This window comes from Octopus bimaculoides, chromosome 4 (assembly GCF_046866305.1).
Source record: "Octopus bimaculoides isolate indiv1 chromosome 4, ASM4686630v1, whole genome shotgun sequence".
Lineage (NCBI taxonomy): Eukaryota > Metazoa > Mollusca > Cephalopoda > Octopoda > Octopodidae > Octopus > Octopus bimaculoides.
In genome coordinates, this window is record NC_142931.1 from 121,614,094 (window position 1) to 121,624,572 (window position 10,479).

Below are 10,479 nucleotides of genomic sequence, written 5' to 3' on the forward strand. Positions count from 1 at the left end.
TTGCCTTTCATCCTTTCGGGGTCGATAAATTAAGTACCAGTTATGCACTGAGGTCGATGTAATCGACTTAATCCCTTTATCTGTCCTTGTCTGATCCTTCTATGTTTAGCCCCTTGTAGGCAATAAAAAAATAAGAAATTGTTGACTGTCATTGTGATGTCCTCCTCATCTATACCTCTGTGGCTAATAAAAGAAATTATCACTATTATTATTATTAAGGAGGTGAGCTGGGTGAAATGCTTGACAGCATTTCGTCCGTCTTTATGTTCTGAGTTCAAATTCCGCTAAGGTCACCTTTGCCTTTCATCCTTTTTGGGTTGATAAAATAAATACCAATTGAACACTGGGGTCGATGTATTTGACTTACCCTCTACCCTAAACTTGCTGGTCTTGTGTCAAAATTTGAAACCATTATTATTATTATAATTGTTTCTTTTGATGCCAGAATGAGTTTGTTGCTCTGCAAAATTGAATATTTGTATGTTTTTCTCACTAACACCTTAAGATAGATTCTCTATCTAAACCATATGAAAGCACCATTTCTCCAAAAAGAGAGAATATACAATAAGAATATTTAATTTTTAATATTGATTCAGGACTATGCATTTTGATAAAAGGTATCATTGATTACATTGACTTCACCTACCCAAACGGCAGTTAACTGGTACTTTATTTTGCCAACCTCAGAAAAATGGACAATAAAGATGACCACAGTGAAATAATTAAAACCTAATGTGTTTAAGTGTGAAAATGTAATTCTTTTTTTATGATTGTAATGCATATTCAATAACTGAAATGAAATTGCTAGCTCTTGTTGCTTTATTGAAATAATTAGTAATTAAATGAATGAAAGTTTGTGAAATGCATATTTAAGTAGTAAACAGGCACATACATCTACTTAAACACAGACGAAGGGAAATAAGATTATTATTGTATCCTATTAAAATGAATTATTCTGTCAGTTTTCTTCCCTCATTTTCTTTGCATTGGTTTAACTTCAGGCATCATTGTCATCATCAACATCATCATCATTGTTGTCGTTGTCATTTTTAACGTTCACTTTTCCTTGCTTGCGTGCATCAGACTGCATTTACTGAGGCAGACTGTCTATGGCCAGACGCCTCTCTTCTTACTAGACCTCAAGAGTTTCCAAGGTAATTTTTCCCCATGACTGGACATGTTTTCACTGTAGATTGGAAATGAATAACAACACTCCTGTGACATGACATCAATTGACAACTATCATGCAATATCAAGACGAGGAGTCACAAACAGACATGCACATACACATATATAAATTTATGTACGTACACATACACATATATTTTATATATAATCATCACTTTTTAATGGCCATTTCATGTTTCCATGGGTCAGATGGAATTTGTCAAAGCAGATTTTCTATGGTCAGCTACCCTTGCTGTTGCCAACCCTCTCCTGTTTTCATGTAAGGTAATATTTCCCTAAGACCAGACATATTTTCAGGGAAGATTGGATATGAAGGACACTGCTTGCATGACAGTGATACTTGCTTATAACTGTCATGTGATTTCAAGGCAAGGAGATAGTAATACAAACACAAACACACACATACTTATGTATATATGACAGGTCATAGATATATATATATATATATATATATATGACAGGTCTCTTTCAGTTTCTGTCTACCAAATCTTCCCAGGAGGCATTGGTTGGCCTGATGCTATAGTAGAAGGGACTGAACCTGAAACCATGTAGTTGGGAAGCAAACTTCTTGCCACACAACTAAACCTGGTATATCATAATCCTCCTCCTCCTCTGTCTGTTTTCCATGCTGTTATTGGTTGGATGATATTTGATAGGCTTCTTTCACTTTTCCTTATACCAAATCCACCCCAAAAAGGTTTTGGGTGGTCTGAGCTTTTTATAGAAAACATTTGTTCAATGTGTCATCCGGAGAGTCTGAATGTGATACCATGTCGTTGAGATGCAACATTCTTAACCACATAACAATGCCTGCACAAAGATGAATATTTACATTTTTATTCTTGTAGCAGATAGATAAACTTTTTCCATCTTGGAATAACCTTATATTTTCCAGTTTGATAGCCAACTGAAGTAAAATACTTTGTTCATGATATCAAAATGAACTTTTTGGCAGATTTTGAAATTAGTATCAGTCTCAATAGAATAAATATTTTAGAGATCAACTGATATTGAATTATGTATTAAACATTGGAAATTTTGTATAGGGGTTGATGAATTCACACAAATGATAAGTCCTCAAGTGAATTGAAAGTTGATATTTTTATAAATTTCTTTTGTGGGACTTATAAATATTAATGTACTTCAAATATTTTGTAACAGATAAATTGTTAAGTTATAGGTTTTGTATATATATATGTGTGTGTGTTTAATGAAGTATCAGTGAAAATAATTAATATTTCACTAGATGTCTGATCTTGACAACTAACTCTCTAAAGCTTCCTTTTTCTTTTTTTGTCTGATTTGAACATAGTGACAATAAATTGGTTGAAAAATAAAAAAAAGAACTCTATAATATTTATGAAGAAAATCTCTTTGTTGTTTCAATCGGTGTTCATTAGTGTTTGAAGCCTTGTTAAGGCAAGTTCTGTCTCAGTTTATTGTTTGTTGAATTTACATTATTGGCTTATTTTTATGTTATGTTGAATTTACATTATTGGCTTATTTTTATGTTATGTTGATGGTTTGTACTGACAATCAGATTTATTTAAAACACTTTTTTGGAGTCTTTCTAATCCTAATTTGATTATGAAAACTGTTTTAACCTTTTGATTTTCCAAAGTGTTTTCATAAGGTTGTTCTAAGTGTCCATGCTTCTCTTCAGACTTTTAGCTAGCCCTTGTTTTATACTTTCTGAGTAATATAAAGCTTTCCTTTTGTAAACTCCAAGTTACACTATTGGTTGAAAAAAAAATTGGGAATGTATATCATATGATGCATGGATGCTGGAGAAATATGTCCTTTGTAAAACCTCACTGTTGTTGCTGTTTACCCTCAGGTCAGTGCTGGTCAACCAAACTTACAATAAAAGTCATTCCGACCATGACAAAATCGTTTTTATTCAGGCAAAGCATAGTGTTATCCAAAGTTTTCGTTCTTACTTTTTGACAGTAAGGTGCAGGAGTTTTGGGCTGCTGTTTCTAGCAGTTCATGTAGCTATGTAGAAGCGCCTCACAATAGTTCAATTTTTCTCATTATGAATGTTATGCGTTTTACTCTATCGCTGATTTTAGTTATTGGACTGCAACCAAGCTGGGGCACTGCCTCAAAGGGTTATGAGGACATAAACAAACAAACACTGGTTGTCAAATGATCAAAAAGTTAATGTAGGGACAAGATAACATACATGCACACACACACACAGGTTCGACAGTTTCCATCTCTTACATTCTCCCATTAGGCATTTGTTGGCTACAGTAGGAACTACAGCAGGAGATACTTGCCCATGGTACCACACACAAGAACTGAAGCTGAAAACGTAGTTTTGAAGCAGGTTTCTTAATCACACAGCCATATTTGCAGCTATCTGCAAATGACTGAAATATTAGTTTAAGACAATTGTTTCTTAAATTTTTACTTAGTATTTTTGGTATTTCAGCTGTATCACTTCACCTCCACCACTACCTCCACCACCACCTCCACCACCACCACCACCACCACCATCATCATTATTATTATCAGAGAATGCTGAAGGCTGGACTGACGCAATTTGGGAAAACCAACCAGGAGGTCAGCAGTTCATATCTTGTTTGCAATGTCTCATTTTGTTTTTGACCAGAGCGCTTTACTCCCAATCCACATTACTCTTAACTAATGTGGGTGATTTAATTCTCCATGATAATCAGAGACAGCATTATGGAATTGCCAAATAATTCATTGGCTTGCAAACTCTTCCCATGGGGGAAAAGAAAAAATACAAAACCATACGCACACAAACACACACACACATACAAACAAGCACACACATGCGCGCGCGCACACTCAATCTACCTGTGAATACCATTGTATTCAAGGGAGAGATTTAGCGCTTATTTACTCATTCTATGAAAACTAGAGATAAGCAAAAGCCCTATTGATTCTTAGCATCTGGAAGAGGATTAACTATTTTAGCTTGATCGTCATCATTATCACCACCCTCATTGTCGTCATCGTCATCATTGCTATCAATGTCGTCTTTGTCATTGCCTTCGTCGTTGTCATTGTGCATTTTTAACAAGTACTGTTTGTATGAAAATATCAAGATGTTCTTAATGTCCTTTTTCAGATATTCTACCTAAAAACTGACCAAGGATACAAAAACAAAATTTGGATTAACCATTAAGCTGTGGAGATAAGATCAGCAGGTATGTATATTTGTTTAAAGTTAACCTCAATTAGTTGCACTATTTATCTCCACCCAACATTTCTTTTTGCTGCACCTACCTCTTAGTGTAGTACCAAAACACAAATTTATAATGTTATGTGATTCATATAGTTCTTATTAAGAAATTTACTCTTATTCAGTTTGTAGAGTTTATGCAATTTGAGTTTCTTTACTAAAGAATATTCTTCTGCCTGCAAGTTTTTCTTTTTCTGATATCCAGTGACAAGAGAACATATTGTTATCAGTTGTTTAGTCCTCTGTCACTTTTGACCAAGTGGACCTTTGAAGCCCCCCCCCCCCCCCCCAAAAAAAAACAAATAAACCATCCAAATAAACTATTGTGTCCTTCTACAACTACATTTCTAATGTATCCTTCCTATTCGTAGATGATTGAATGTGATTTAAATAAAATTTAACTGCTATTTCTAGCAAGTTGAACAACTGTGTATATGTTCCCTCATTGATTTCTCTGTTTTCATAAAAGTGTTTCGGTTAGTATAGTTTACTTCTCTATTATTATCAAATACTTATGTAATACAAGTTTTAAATGATATAGAATAAAATGTAGTAGTACACTTTGTTTCAATTTATTTTGGAAATAATGAAGATTTTTGTAAAATAACTTTGTCATTATTAAGGCAGCGAGCTGGCAGAATCGTTACCACATCAGGCAAAACTCTTAGCAGCATTTCATCCGTCTTTACACTCCGAGTTCAAATTCTACCAAGGTCGATTTTGCCTTTCATCCTTTCAGAGTTAAGTACCAGTGAAACACTGGGGGTCAATGTAATCAACTAGTCACTTTCCACCAAATTTCAGGCCTTGTGCTTTTGATAGAAATGATTATTAAGCTGGTATTTTGGACATAAATCAACATAAAATTTTGATGGAAGATTTTGATTTAGATCATTAACAGGAAGTTTGTGTCAAAGAACCAGGAGGTCTAAGGGAGGTTGGTATCAAAAGGATTAAAGTTTGAAAATATGGCTTAAAAAAAAAAAAAAATTTCCTAAGTTTGGGAGACTTGAAAAAAAGTCATTTTTAATGGTGGAACTTGAAGCAGATAAAACTATAAATAATAACATAAATATTATACTAAAATTCCCTTGGATAGAAAAAGTCTAAGGTTGCCTGTCAGATTCGAAATTACAACTGCAAACATGACTCAGTATTTACACACTATTATTTATAGTTTTATTTGCTCTGAGATACACAGTTCCAAAATAATTTTTTAAAAAACCTACTATTTTTATTTGCCTTTCCTCTGAATTTTTTTAAAGTCTTTTGCCCAAAAGTATACATTATCAGGTTTAAGAGTTGTTTGTGTCATGAAGTTTTAATTTAAAATATAGCATTCTGTTAACTTGGATTTAAAACTCATTTAGAGAAAATAAAAAGGTTTTTTTTTTTTACTATATTAATGATGACATTTACACATAGGTGTGTAATATTTGAATAATGTGTTAACATGTAAAGTAAGGTTTTACGAAGGAAAAGTTTAATATATAAGATTTATAATGTTTTAGACTATTATATCTCCTCCTTAGAGATGAAACATTTTAAATACAGCACCAACTTTCCATACATTGATGACTCAGGACCTTTTATAATCCACACTAATTTACCAGCAGGAATTTCAGATTTCTGCTGCCACTGGTCTAGTTTACTGGTACCTTGTACAAGCTAGTACCTTGCATAGTACACTGTTTATAAGCTTGTATCATTTAAACTAATGTATGGGTGCCTGTGTTTCATTTAATTATTTAACCCTTTAGCATTCACATTACTCTATCAAAAGTAATGCTTATTTATTCACATTATTTTGAATTAATCATGCATTATCTCAAAGCTTTGAGATTTTGAAGTAACTGTTAATTTTTAGAATGATATTGTAGGGTTGATGTAAGAGGTCAGACCTGGTCAGTTTAGATATAAAACAGGTGGAATATTTTGGCTGGATATGGCCAGTTTAAATCCTAAAGGGTTAAGTAAATTAAATATTTGTGGACCAAGGTGACCACCCCTGATTCGGAAAAAAACAATCTGGAATGGCTTTGGAACAAAAGGCTCTGGAAAATTGATGTTATACCTGTACAAACGCACACACACACACACACACACAAATTCACTCAAAGAGTTTACCTGTCACTCACAAGAAAGTATGACCTGGTGACTTGTGCCACACTGCTAACTGTTTAAGGTACCTACGTGGTTGTTAACAAGCCTAGACACCCTGAAGTTGTATTTAGAAAAAGGGATTTAGCTTCTCTTTTAACTGACATGAGATGAAACCAAAGCGAAACAAAGATACAATAAAAAAAAAAAATCAAATGTTTGTTGGAATTTAGATTATTGTAGCCATTTCATAACTTTCAAATGGTTCTCTTTTATTTATCATCTGTCTTAGATCAAATATGAATGAATACAGGCTTCAGGGTAAATCGACTTTATTTCAAAAGGATAACGTTTATGCATAGTAAAGATTGATTTGCTGCTATTGATTTTTGAGAAATTTTTCAGATATTGCTTTCCTGTGGTTTAGTATTTCTTAAGTTAGATGGTTAGCATTTCTAAGGCTACAACATATCGACATTAGTATAGCTGCATAGCTAAGAAGTTTGCCATGCGACTGTTTGGTTCTGCATTTAATTCTGTTCTGTGGAACTTTGGGCAAGTATCTTCTATCAAAACTTCATGGAATTTGGTAAATGGAAACTGTGCAGAAGCCTATTGTGTATATGTATATGTCTTTCTTTTATCATTTACCTTTTATTTGTTTTAATCATTGGACTGTGGCCATGCTGGGGCTCCACCTTAAAGAATGTTAGTTGAACAGATCAATCCTAGTACTTATATTTTAAGTCTATATCCGGTACTTACTTTTTGATCCCCTTTGCTAAACTGTTAGGCTATGAAGATGTAAACAAACCAGCAGTTGTTGTCCAGTAGTGATGGTGGACAAACGCTGGAACAAAGACATACACACACACACATTTATATGTAATATATATATATATATATATATATATATGCGGGTGACACGTAAAAGCACCCACTACACTCTCTGAGTGGTTGGCGTTAGGAAGGGCATCCAGCTGTAGAAACTCTGCCAAATTAGATTGGAGCCTGGTGTAGCCATCTGGTTGCACCAGTCCTCAGTCAAATCGTCCAACCTATGCTAGCATGGAAAGTGGACGTTAAACGATGATGATGATGATGATGATGATATATATATATATATATATATATATATATATATATATATATCATGTCACAATATATGCATTCAAATAATATGATAGTACTCATAAAAAAAGGTCCTTATGTGTCATTCTATAAAACAGAAAATATAGTACAATACAGGAGAAAACGGTACGTTGAGAAGACTTAACAAAGACTTTCTTTTACCTGATTTTTTACTGCAGGCATGTAAGTAATTTATTTATTATTGAATATGATAATATAAATTATTTACATGCTTTTAAGTTACGAAACAATTTGTCATGAAATTCGAATTTTCTTATTGTTAAATAAAATTTATCAAACTATTTCTCTGTCATTTGTGACTTTTTATATATATATATATATATATATATATATATATATAAAATTATGATGATGATGATGTATATATATATATATATATATATATATATATATATATATATATATATACATACATGGACACAGAAGAGGTGCAGTAATATCAAAGGAAGGCTAACTGGGAAGATAGTTTTTGTGTGTGATAAATGCTCAGGAGCAATAAACACTGAAAATGTGCAGAAAACAGCTGTCACATTCCAGTGGGAAAAACTACAAGTAGTTGATAGTTTCCGTTACCTTGGTGACCAAGTCAGTAATGGATGCTCTGAAAGTGTATCTGCTAGCATAAGAATAGCCTGGGTAAAGTTCAGAGAGTTCCTACCTCTGCTGATGACAAAGGGCCTCTCGCTCAGAATTAAAAGTAGCCTGTATGATGCATGTGTGCGAACAGCCATGCTACATGGCAGTGAAACAAGAGCCGTGACTGCTGACGACATGCGTAAGCCTGCAAGGGATGAAGCCAGTATGCTCCACTGGTTGTGTAACGTCAGTGTGCATACACGACAGAGTGTAAGTGCTCTAAGAGAAAAGTTGGACTTAAGAAGCATCAGATGTGGTGTGCAAGAGAGACGACTGTGCTGGTATGGTCATGTGTTGTGAATGGATGAGGACAGCTGTGTGAAAACGTGTCACACCCTAGCAGTAGTGGGAATCTGTGGAAGAGGTAGACCCAGGAAGACCTGGGATGAGGTGGTGGAGCATGACCTTAGAACATTGGGCCTCACCGAGGCAATGATAAATGACTGAGACCTTTGGAGATATGCTGTGCTTGAGAAGACCCTGCAAGCCAAGTGAGACCATAACCGTGGCCTATGCCAGTGCCACATAACCAGCCCATTTAAGAGTACCCTTCATCATTGGGCAATAAACAGCGTTTGCGAAGACCTGTTGAGGCAAGTGAAATTGCTGTTGTGGCTGATGACAGTACCGCCTGAGTTGCACCTGTGCCAGTGGCATGTTAAAAGCACCATTCAAGCGTGATCATTGTCAATGCTGCCTGACTGGTTCCTGTGCCAGTGGCACGTAAAAAGCACCATTTGAGTGTGATTGTTGCCAGTGTTGCCTGACTGGATTCTGTGCTGGTGGCATGTAAAAAGCACTATTTGAGCGTGGTTGATGCCAGTACTGCTTGATTGGCCCTTGTGCTGGTGGTATGTAAAAAGCACTCACTACGTTCTCAGAGTAGTTGGCATTAGGAAGGGCATCCAACTATAGAAACTCTGTCAGGTCAGGTTGGAGCCTGGTGCAGCCTTTTGGCTTGCCAGCCCTCCGTCAAACCATCCAACCCATGCCAGCATGGAAAGCGGATGTTAAGCGACGATGATAATATATATACAATATATATATATATATATATATATATATATATATACATATACATACAATGGACCTCTATACAGTTTCTGTCTACCAAATTCACTCACACGTTTTAGTCAGCCTGAGGCTATAATAAAAGACATTAGGTGGCAAGTAGTGGGGGTGAATCTGATACCACATGGTTCCAAAGTGAGCTTCTTAACTACTCAGCGATGCCTGTGTTTGTATACATCTTACTGTTGTATAATGGCAAAAGATGTCAAAACTGAGTAAAAACTGGTGCTTTTTGGGGAAATTCCTTTGCAGGAGCAAAGCCTATTGCGCTGAATTACTGACATTCTTTATTCATTCTTGCCATCAAAAAGGCAGTGGATCAGAAATTAGCCTGTTCGAAGCCTGTTACCAACGAAGTTCGTGTTCACCAGTTGTGATATAAAATAAACGAATATAAAAGTGTATTAAAAATCATGTTCTGCTTCATGAAATAAAGGACTTTGATGGATTTTTGATAAAGGAAACAGTTTATGGGATTGAACTTGCTTTATCAATGTTAATGCTTTGTTCTCTCACATAAACAGAGCTCTGTTTAAAATTTTTTTTTGCTATGCTAGAATGGGCAGGATTACTATGCAATTATTTGTATGAATTGTTCGCACAGTTGTTTATAGCTTGTTGCCCTTCCTTAGACTAATCATTGAACTGTGAACGTGAAGTGGTACCTATTTTCAGCTCAGTTAAAAATGAGATGAGTTGGGTTTTGTATTTTGTCTGAAGATGATAAAAATATATTGCTAACTAAAACCACTTCATGCGTATGCACACACACACGCTCACAAGCACATTTGTCTATATATATATATTTATATATATATATATATATATACACCTACACACATGCATGCCTATATATATATATATTCACATACTGATATAGAGGTAAAGATTAATGTACATGCATATACACACACATGACCACATAAGTATGTATGTATATATGTGTATTTTTATGTATATATATATATATATATATATATATATATATGCTCTTATGCACATGTGTACAATATATATGTGTATAGACATATAAATATACATGCACAAAAAAAACCCATGTATATGAAGTAACCTGATGCTACTCCTAAAAATAATATAAGGAGCTGTTACATTTT

General features: G+C 34.5%; 1 protein-coding gene across 4 annotated transcripts in view; it reads left to right on the top strand.

The window, feature by feature from the left end:
* Positions 1–10,479, top strand: part of LOC106876923 (uncharacterized) — a 146,949-nt gene that overhangs the window by 38,421 nt on the left and 98,049 nt on the right. For 2 of the 4 annotated variants that reach the window (XM_089351276.1, XM_089351277.1), the window contains exons 2-3: positions 3,626–3,756; positions 4,292–4,370. The gene's annotated coding sequence lies outside the window, so the exon portion shown is untranslated. The remainder of the gene's footprint in view (positions 1–3,625; positions 3,757–4,291; positions 4,371–10,479) is intronic. The other 2 variants (XM_089351274.1, XM_089351275.1) reach the window with 1 other exon arrangement.